Raw genomic sequence first — 8,477 nt, forward strand, 5'->3', positions numbered from 1 at the left:
TAAGTTGTTGCAAACTGTTATAACTATACTGTGCAGTAGAACCTTATAATTATTCTTCCTGTTATCTAACTGTATTTTTTTGCACGCATTATCCAACCTCCCTCTATTCCTCCTCCCTCTATCTTTCCAAGCGTCTAATAATCACTATTCTACTTTTTCTTCTTTTATGAGATCAACTGTTTTAAGAAATGATTATTGTCAAATTATATATATATTATATATGAGTGAAAACTGTTTTAACCTATCTTTTTGTGCCTGACTTATTTCACTTAATGCCCTCTAGTTTCATCCATATCACCACAAATGGCAGGATTTCATTCTTTTTGTGGCTGAATAAATCCCTGTGTCTGTGTATGTGTGTGTACAACATTTTCTTTATTAATTTATCTGATGATGGACATCTTGGTTGATTCCATATCTTGGTTATTGTGAATTGTGCTGCAATAAACATGGGTATGCAGGTATTTCTTTGAAATGTTGATTTGATTTCTTTTGGACGCACACCTGGAAGTGAAGTTGTTAGATCCTGTGGTAGTTCTGTTTCTAGTTTTCTGAGGAGCCTCCTCACTGCTTTCCATAATGACTGTGCTAATTTACATTCTCACAACAGCATATGAGTTTCCCTTTCTATATATCCTTGCAAATATTTCTTTTTGCTTTTTTATAATAGTCATTTGAACTGACTTGAGATGATATCTCATAAGAGTTTTGATTTGTATTTTCCTGATGGTTAGTGAGGTTCAGTATATTTTTCATATATTTATTGGCTGTTTTGTTTTATATCTTCTTTTGAGAAAGGTCTACTCAGATATTTTGCCCAATTTAAATTAGATTGTGCTTTTTCTGTTAAATTTTTTGAGTTTCTTTTTTTTAAAAAACTATTTTTCATTTTTTATTAGAGCACATAGTTTTACACAGTAATTGGGTTCTTTTTTTATACCTTTATTTTATTTATTTAATATTTTATGTGGTGCTGAGGTTTGAACCCAGGGCCTCACACCTGTTTGACAAGAACTCGACCACTGAGCCACAAACCCAGCCCCTTGAGTTTCTTTTGTTTAATCTGGATATTAATTCCTTATCAGATGAATAATCTGGAAATATTTTCTCCCTATAGTCAGCTGTCTCTTCACTCTGTTGAATTTTTTCTTTGCTGTGTAAAAGCTTCTTAGTTTAATATAATCCAATTTTTCTATTTTCACTTTTGTTGCTTGAGCTTTTGGAATCTTTTCCAAAAAATAAAAATGTAAAAAGACATCCCCCCCCATATTATCTATATGCATGTCTTGAAGCGTTTCCTTCATGTTTTCTTTTAGTTGTTCCATATTTCAGCTCTTACATTTGATCTTTGATCCATTTTGAGTTGATGTTTGTGTATGTTGAGAGATAAGGGTCTAGTTTCATTTCAGGATATACAGCCTTTTTTTTCCCCCTAATACATGCATTTAGTAGTTTAAATTCCCCTTCTAGAGCTACTGTAGCTGTGTCCCCCAGATTTTGGTATATTTTCATTTTCATAGTACTCAATGTATTTTTTATTTCCCTGGAGGTTTCTTTTTTGACCTTTGGAATTTTAGACATATTTCAGAGAGGTTTTTGTTTGTTTGTTTCCAAGTATTTGGATAGTTCTGCTTTGTTTTCATTGTGGTCAGAGAGTGTATGATTTTAATTCTATTATGTTTGCTGATTTTTGTGTGTGTGTGTGTGTGTGGCACAGGATATGGTCTATCTTGGTATATGTTCTCTTAAAACAAAGCATATTCTGCTGTTGTGGTGTGGGGTATTCTTAGTTTAATATAACCCCATTTTTCTATTGATCAGAAACTGTTCATTAATATGTTGTTGGTTTATTCCACTAGCCTTAATGATAGTTGTCTTGGCAACTGTTGAGAAAGAGATATTAAAATTCTCAACAATAATTATGATTAGTTTATTATTCTTTTCAGTTCGATTAATTTTTGCCACACATGATTTTGTGGCTCTGTTGTTTGTTGCACACATACATCAGGATTGCTGTGCCTTCTTGATGAATTGACCCTATCATTATATAATGTCCTCTGTCTCTGGTAATTTTCTTTACTCTTAAGTCATCTTATTAGATATTACTCTAGCTACTCCTACGTCCTTTTGATGAATGTTTGCATGATGTATATTTTTCCATCCTTTTGCTTATGGTTATGTTTGAAGTGAGTTTCCTGTAGACAGTATATAGTTGGGTTATAGCTAGACAGTTTTTATTTAATGTATTTACTGACATGTTAGGGGTTAAGTCTGTCATGTTATTTTTTGATATTTCTTTGTTCCCTGCTTTCCCTTTTTTTTCCTTCTTTTTGTGGGTTTCTTGAGCATTTATTTAGAATGCCATTTTGATTTATCTGTAGTGTTTTTTTAAAAAATACCTTTGTTTTATTTATTTATTTTTATGTGGTGCTGAGGCTTGAACCCAGTGCCTCACACTTGCTAAGCAAGTGCTATACTGCTGAGCTATAGCCTTAGCCCCCTATAGTGTTTTTGTTTTGTTTTGTTTTACATCTGGTTATATAACATTTTAAGTGCTTTATTGTAGCTATCACATTATATAACTGATCACAGTTTATTGCTCTGTTATTGTATCAGTTGGAATGACTTCTAGAAAACCTACCTCCAAAGACATCACTTGTGATACACTTGTCTTAAACATGTCCTCTGCATACATGTAGGACCCATTGGACTGTTATAAATTTTTGTTTCGACTATCCAGTGTAACTTAGAAGACCCAAGTGGAGAAGGAAGGCCTATTGCATGTACCTGCACATTTTCTTATTATATTATTTTTCCTTAATGATATCTCAACCTTCCTTCTTTTATAATTTCCTTTCTGTTCAGTAAACTTCCTGCAGTCATTCCTTTCGTGTGGCCCATAGTGACAAATACTTTTAGTTTTCTTTCAACTGAGGATCTCTTGATTGCCTTTTCACTCCTTGAGAATATATTCACTGGGTAGATTTTTAGTTTGACAGTTCTCTTTCTCTTTCCACATTTTTTTTATTGGTGCGTTATAGTTATAGCCCTAGCCCCCTATAGTATAAAAAGAAATATGATTTGGCCATTATCACTCCTTAGCAATGTCCCCCTCCCTCTCACCCTCCACCTGGTCCCTTTCCTCTACTGATCTTTTGATTTTCGTGAGATCCATTTACTTTTCCTTTTGGCTCACTCACTTCCACATATGAGAGAAAATATATGACCCTTGACCTTCTGAGTTTGGCTTATTTTGTTTAATATAATGATCTCTAGTTCCATCTATTTCCCTGCAAATGATATTATATTGTTATTTATGGCTGAATAAAACTCCATTGTGTATATATGCCACATTTTATTTATCCATTCATTTGTTGATAGACATGTAAGCTGGTTTCATAGTTTGGCTAATGTGAATTATGCTGCTATAAACATGGATATGCATGTATCATTACAGTATGGTGACTTAAATTATTTAGAATAACTATTGAGGAGTGGTATATCTGGATCATATGATGTTCCCAAGCCTAGTGTTTTGAGGAACCACCGTATTGATTTCCACAGTGGTTGTACTAATTTAGAGTCCCATCAAAGGTGAAAAGGTATTCCTTTTTCTCAACATCTTCTCCAGCATTTTTATTATTTATATTCTTGATGACTGCCATTCTGATTGGAGTGAGATAAAATATCAGTGTACTTCTGATTTGCATTTTTCTAATGCTAATAATTTTTTCATATTTTTTGCCGTTTGTATTTATTTTTTTTGTGTGAAGTGTCTGTTTAATTTATTTTCCCATTTCTTAATAGGGTTAGTTGGTTTGGGGTGTTAAAGTTTTTTTGAGTTCTTTACATTCTAGATCTTAATCCTCTGTCAGAAGAGTAGCTAGAAAAGATTTTCTCCTCTTCTGTAGGTTTTATCTTCACAATACTAATTATTTCCTTGCTGTGCAGTAAGTCTTTAATTTGATGCCATCCCATTTTATAACTGTAGGACAGTTCTTTTCTTTTAGCACTTAAATCATATTGTGGCATTTCCTGTAATGTCCATGGTTTCTGACGAGAAATCTACTGTTGTTTGAATTGTTTTTCCTTGACGAAGTATTGTTCTCCTTTGTATTCTTTCAAGAATTTTCTTTGCCTTTGTTTGAAGAAGTCTAAGTATGATGTATATTGGTTTTGATATTAATTTGAGTTTCTCTTATTTTGAGGTTCTCTTTACATCTTTAATTGGAAGGTTCGTTTTTTGCTAAATTGAGGAATTTTCAGCCATTGTTTGTTTGTTTTCTTTTCAGGTTGGCCCACTTTCTCCTCTCCTTCTGAGACTCCCAAAACACAAATATTAGACATTTGTCTCATAGGTCTCTGAGGACCTGTTCACTATTATTTTCTCTGTTAATCAGATTGGGTAAAGTCTATTGATCTGTAGGTCATTGATCATTTCCCTAGTCCCTTCCATTGAGTTTTAAAACTTTACTTATGTTTTTTTTTTTTCAGTTCTAAAGTTTACATTTGATTTCCATTTCTTGTGGAGATCATGTCTTTGTTAACAATGGCTAACACTATAACACTATTTTTTTTCAGCACACATGCATCTATGTTGGTGGCTTTAGAATCTTTGCCAGCTTTTCTAACATTGGTGTCATCTTAGTGTGGGCCTGCATGGATTTTCTTTCTTCAGTCAGTGTAAGATTCTTCTGGTTCTTGGTATAGTTAGTGATTTAAGATTAAAACCTGAACATATAAGTATTATATTCTGGGACTCAAGGTCTTATGTGAACCTTTGTTTTAGTACACTTCCTCTGACACTGCTATAGAAGTGGGTCGGGAGGGTGTTGCCTTGTTCCTGCTACGTGGGTTACAAGTCCAGGTTATCAACTAAGTCTCTGTGGACGCCTAGGTGTCTCATTCCTCAGGGTGTTGGGAGCTCCAGCTCTCTACTATTCTAACTAATGGTCCCTGATTATGAGGGCTAAGACTGCTCTCCTATGTGGCCTCTGCTGACAGCATGGTAGGGGGTGGCCTCATTATCTCTGGACCATGGTGAACGTTCTGATTGTCCCCTGGACCAATTCTGACACCACTCCGGTGGGGATGAAGAGCAGGGTGGTGGGGATCTTCCTAAAGCCTGGAGAGAGTGGGAATCTGGGCTTCTAACCTGTCCTCAGTTGGCATGGAGTAGGGGTGGGGTCATACTTTTTCCTCCTCTTGGCTGGAGGCAAGTAGCTATTTTCTAACAGCCTTCTGACTTGACAGGTTGGCCTTTTCCCTAAGTTTTCATTAGGACTCTTTTGTGTTTATGCTCACTGGTATTCCAAGGTTGTCTGCTTCTTGGGTTTCAATTCTGGAATCTAGGATGCAAAAAAGAAAACCCAGGACACTGGACATCATGTTGTTCCTGAGACCCAGAACTCTTTATCCAAAAGTCTGGCTTCTTCTCTGTACCTTTCAGTGTTTCATATATAATGTCTGGCATCTTTATTTGTACTTCGTGGGAGGAGTTAGGAAGGACACCTACTCCATCTTCCCAGAAGCAGAATTCCTGTCATTAACTTGTGAGGATCTTTGCCAAATAATATAAACAGCAAGTGGAAAGAAGCAAGTCTGAGACTTAGTATGCAAATTCATCTAGGACTGTGGATTCCTTTCTGGTTGCTTATGATGCCAAGGGTGTGAACGTTTTCGAAGTTGGTGTCATCTAATTCTGACGAACCGATTTTGTACTTGGTTATTCTGGGATCATTGCACTGAATTTCCTAAGGAGAACCAAATTGGACGAGTGTAAAATTGCTTAGCAGCCATCACTTAAAAAGTGAGTCTGCATGCTGCTGCAGATGATGGCTAACTTTTTGGGGTGGGGAAGCTCAGATCACCAAGGCTCTTAGAGACTGGTAGGGCCTGAGTGTTGAACATAGAGACTTTATGGTTCACATCATCAAGCAGTGATGGATTTAAATGACTGTTCCTGGACAAGACACATTAGTCGATTTCCTGTAGCACTTCATAAAGAGCAGTTAATTTTAGCCCACTCGAAGGGGAAAGGAGTCTTCATTGGCTTACCAGCTCAGTTGTCAGGGAATCACTATAGTGACAAATACTGTTATAGAGTATACAGAGGAAAGCGATTAATAAGTGCCCGCTGATGATGAAGTGTGGCCAGATTTCCTGTGAAACGAAGAAGTGGCGTGGAGACCAGGCCATCTATTGGTGTCCCTGGTAATTAGTGATTAATGGACTTTTGAGCCCAACTTTTCCATTTGTATGTTGTTTCTAACTAGGGGTAGAAATGGAAACTATTTTTGGATCAAACCCTAGACACATTTAGGAGTTCAGAATTCATGAGAGGAAGACGAAGACCTGATTAAAGTAAACTTAGAAAGATAGATTATTTTAGAAATTACCAATCTGATCCAGAAAAAAAGTACTCCTTCAAACTACAGGCAGCCATAAAACAGCAGTTGATTCTCACCTTCTCTTCTGCTATTGCACTTTACTAATCAAAAATCTTAGACACTTGGCAAATAGATATTCTGATGCCCTAGTCCAAGCCCTACTCATTTGTGATATGGAATTGAGATTTCTCAATGTAGGTTACTCTGATTTTCCAGGGCCTGGCTCTGGGGTAGGCGTTTGACAAATGTTTTCTGAATGGATTGGCTATGGGTGATACGTATGTTGCTTGTCCCCAGTGCAAAAAGAAGGTTGGACTTTATTTGAATTTGGCTCCATTGGGTTTTAGATTAATTAAAGCATTTATTAAAATCAGGATTCCAAGGTTACTTTACCAATAAGATTTGAGATTTGGAAACAACCATGGATTAGTATGGATCTAATGGCATGGTCTTTGAGGACCATTATACTATCAATACACACACACACACACACACACACACATACACAACCCTCTGTGTCTGTGGGTTTCATATCATCAGATTCAACCAACCACTGATCAAAAATATTCAAAATATTGTGCCTTTACTAAACAGGTACAGATTTTGGGGCTGTCATTATTCTATAAATAATACAATATGATAACTATTTACATAATATTTACATTGTATTAGGTATTATAAATAATCTAGAGATTTAAGTGTATGGGAGAATATGTATAAGTTTTTTTTGCAAATATTATGCCATTATGTATATGAAACTTGAGCATCTGTAGATTTGGGTGTCTGCTGGAGGGTCATGGAACCAGCCCCAATTCCCTTTGAATAGTAAGGGATGACTATATCTATATCTATAATGTAAATTAATTAGAAATATACAAGATATATATTGATATTTATGCTATCCACACTCACACATATACCAGTTTCCCACTTAGCTTCTAGATGTGTGTCATTGTTTGTGGGGGCACACTAGAGAGTGCCCTATATAATATTTTTATAGCTGTGGCTTCTGATTGGAGTAGATATTGGCTGTAGAGATGAGTGCCCACTTTGTCAGTGTCAGTCAGGATCAGGATGCGTACAAGAGAGTCACCACCCCTGTGGTTTTCGTTGTGAGGTGTCCCGGTGCTATGCCTGACTGCAAAAGAATCTGGATGAGGTGAGGGTTTTTAACTGGGTGCACTGCTGCTCAACAAAATTGGAAATATATTGCTAAAAAAAGAAAAGAAAAACAGAATGGACTTTGGGTTGAAAATCTGTGTTGTCTGTCACACGACTGAAATACGTGTTTATGTCCGTGCGTTTACTCGGGGTTGAAAAGCTTGCTAGCATTAATATTTTAATGCTATGAGTTTGAAAATGCAATCACATCCTCAATTTTTTCTTTTTTTTTTCTGTGCAGGGATGGCGTAGGGCATCTGTGAACTTGCTTTTTTGGCCAGATGAGTCAATCGAGACGTGGACATTAATTGGAACAGTTGTGTGTTGACATTAGTCTGAAAAGGAAAAGATCATATTAATACAAATTCTTAGAGAAACAGAGAGTGCTAAATTAAACAGTAATAAGTGAGCCTCCGTGGGAGAAGATGGGACATCAGTAAGCATTTCCTCCTATGGCAGAGCCTCTAGAGTCTTTGCCAGCCACAGAATCCCAGGAGTGTGCAGGATTCAGATGGTCCCTTACTGTGGAATTGTACTGAAAGTAAGCTACCCCAAGTCATTCATTAGGGGTGAGCTCAGGAGCTGGTATTTCTACATATAAAAGCAGTTTTTTGTAGCCCTTAATATATTTTCTTGTTTTATATTTTCACCCCTCCCTCACTGCTTTCATTTAGCTTGTTTTTATCCTTTCCATCTTTTCTGACCTCATGTAGACATTCTACTGTGTAGACGTTCCAACCAAAAGAACAAGGTATCAGGAAAATTGTCTCATATCTAATCTCAGAGCTCTCTCTGAAATTGCTACAACAACTATCAACCTTCAACTTCATGTTCTTTCATAGTGAAAAATAATGAAGCTTTTTTCTATTGTCCACCACCTCTCCTCTCTCCCGTCAGTCTGTTTTCATCCATTACATCTTTCATGTG

Source organism: Marmota marmota, unplaced genomic scaffold (genome assembly GCF_001458135.2).
Source record: "Marmota marmota marmota unplaced genomic scaffold, marMar, whole genome shotgun sequence".
NCBI classification, from domain to species: Eukaryota; Metazoa; Chordata; class Mammalia; order Rodentia; family Sciuridae; genus Marmota; species Marmota marmota.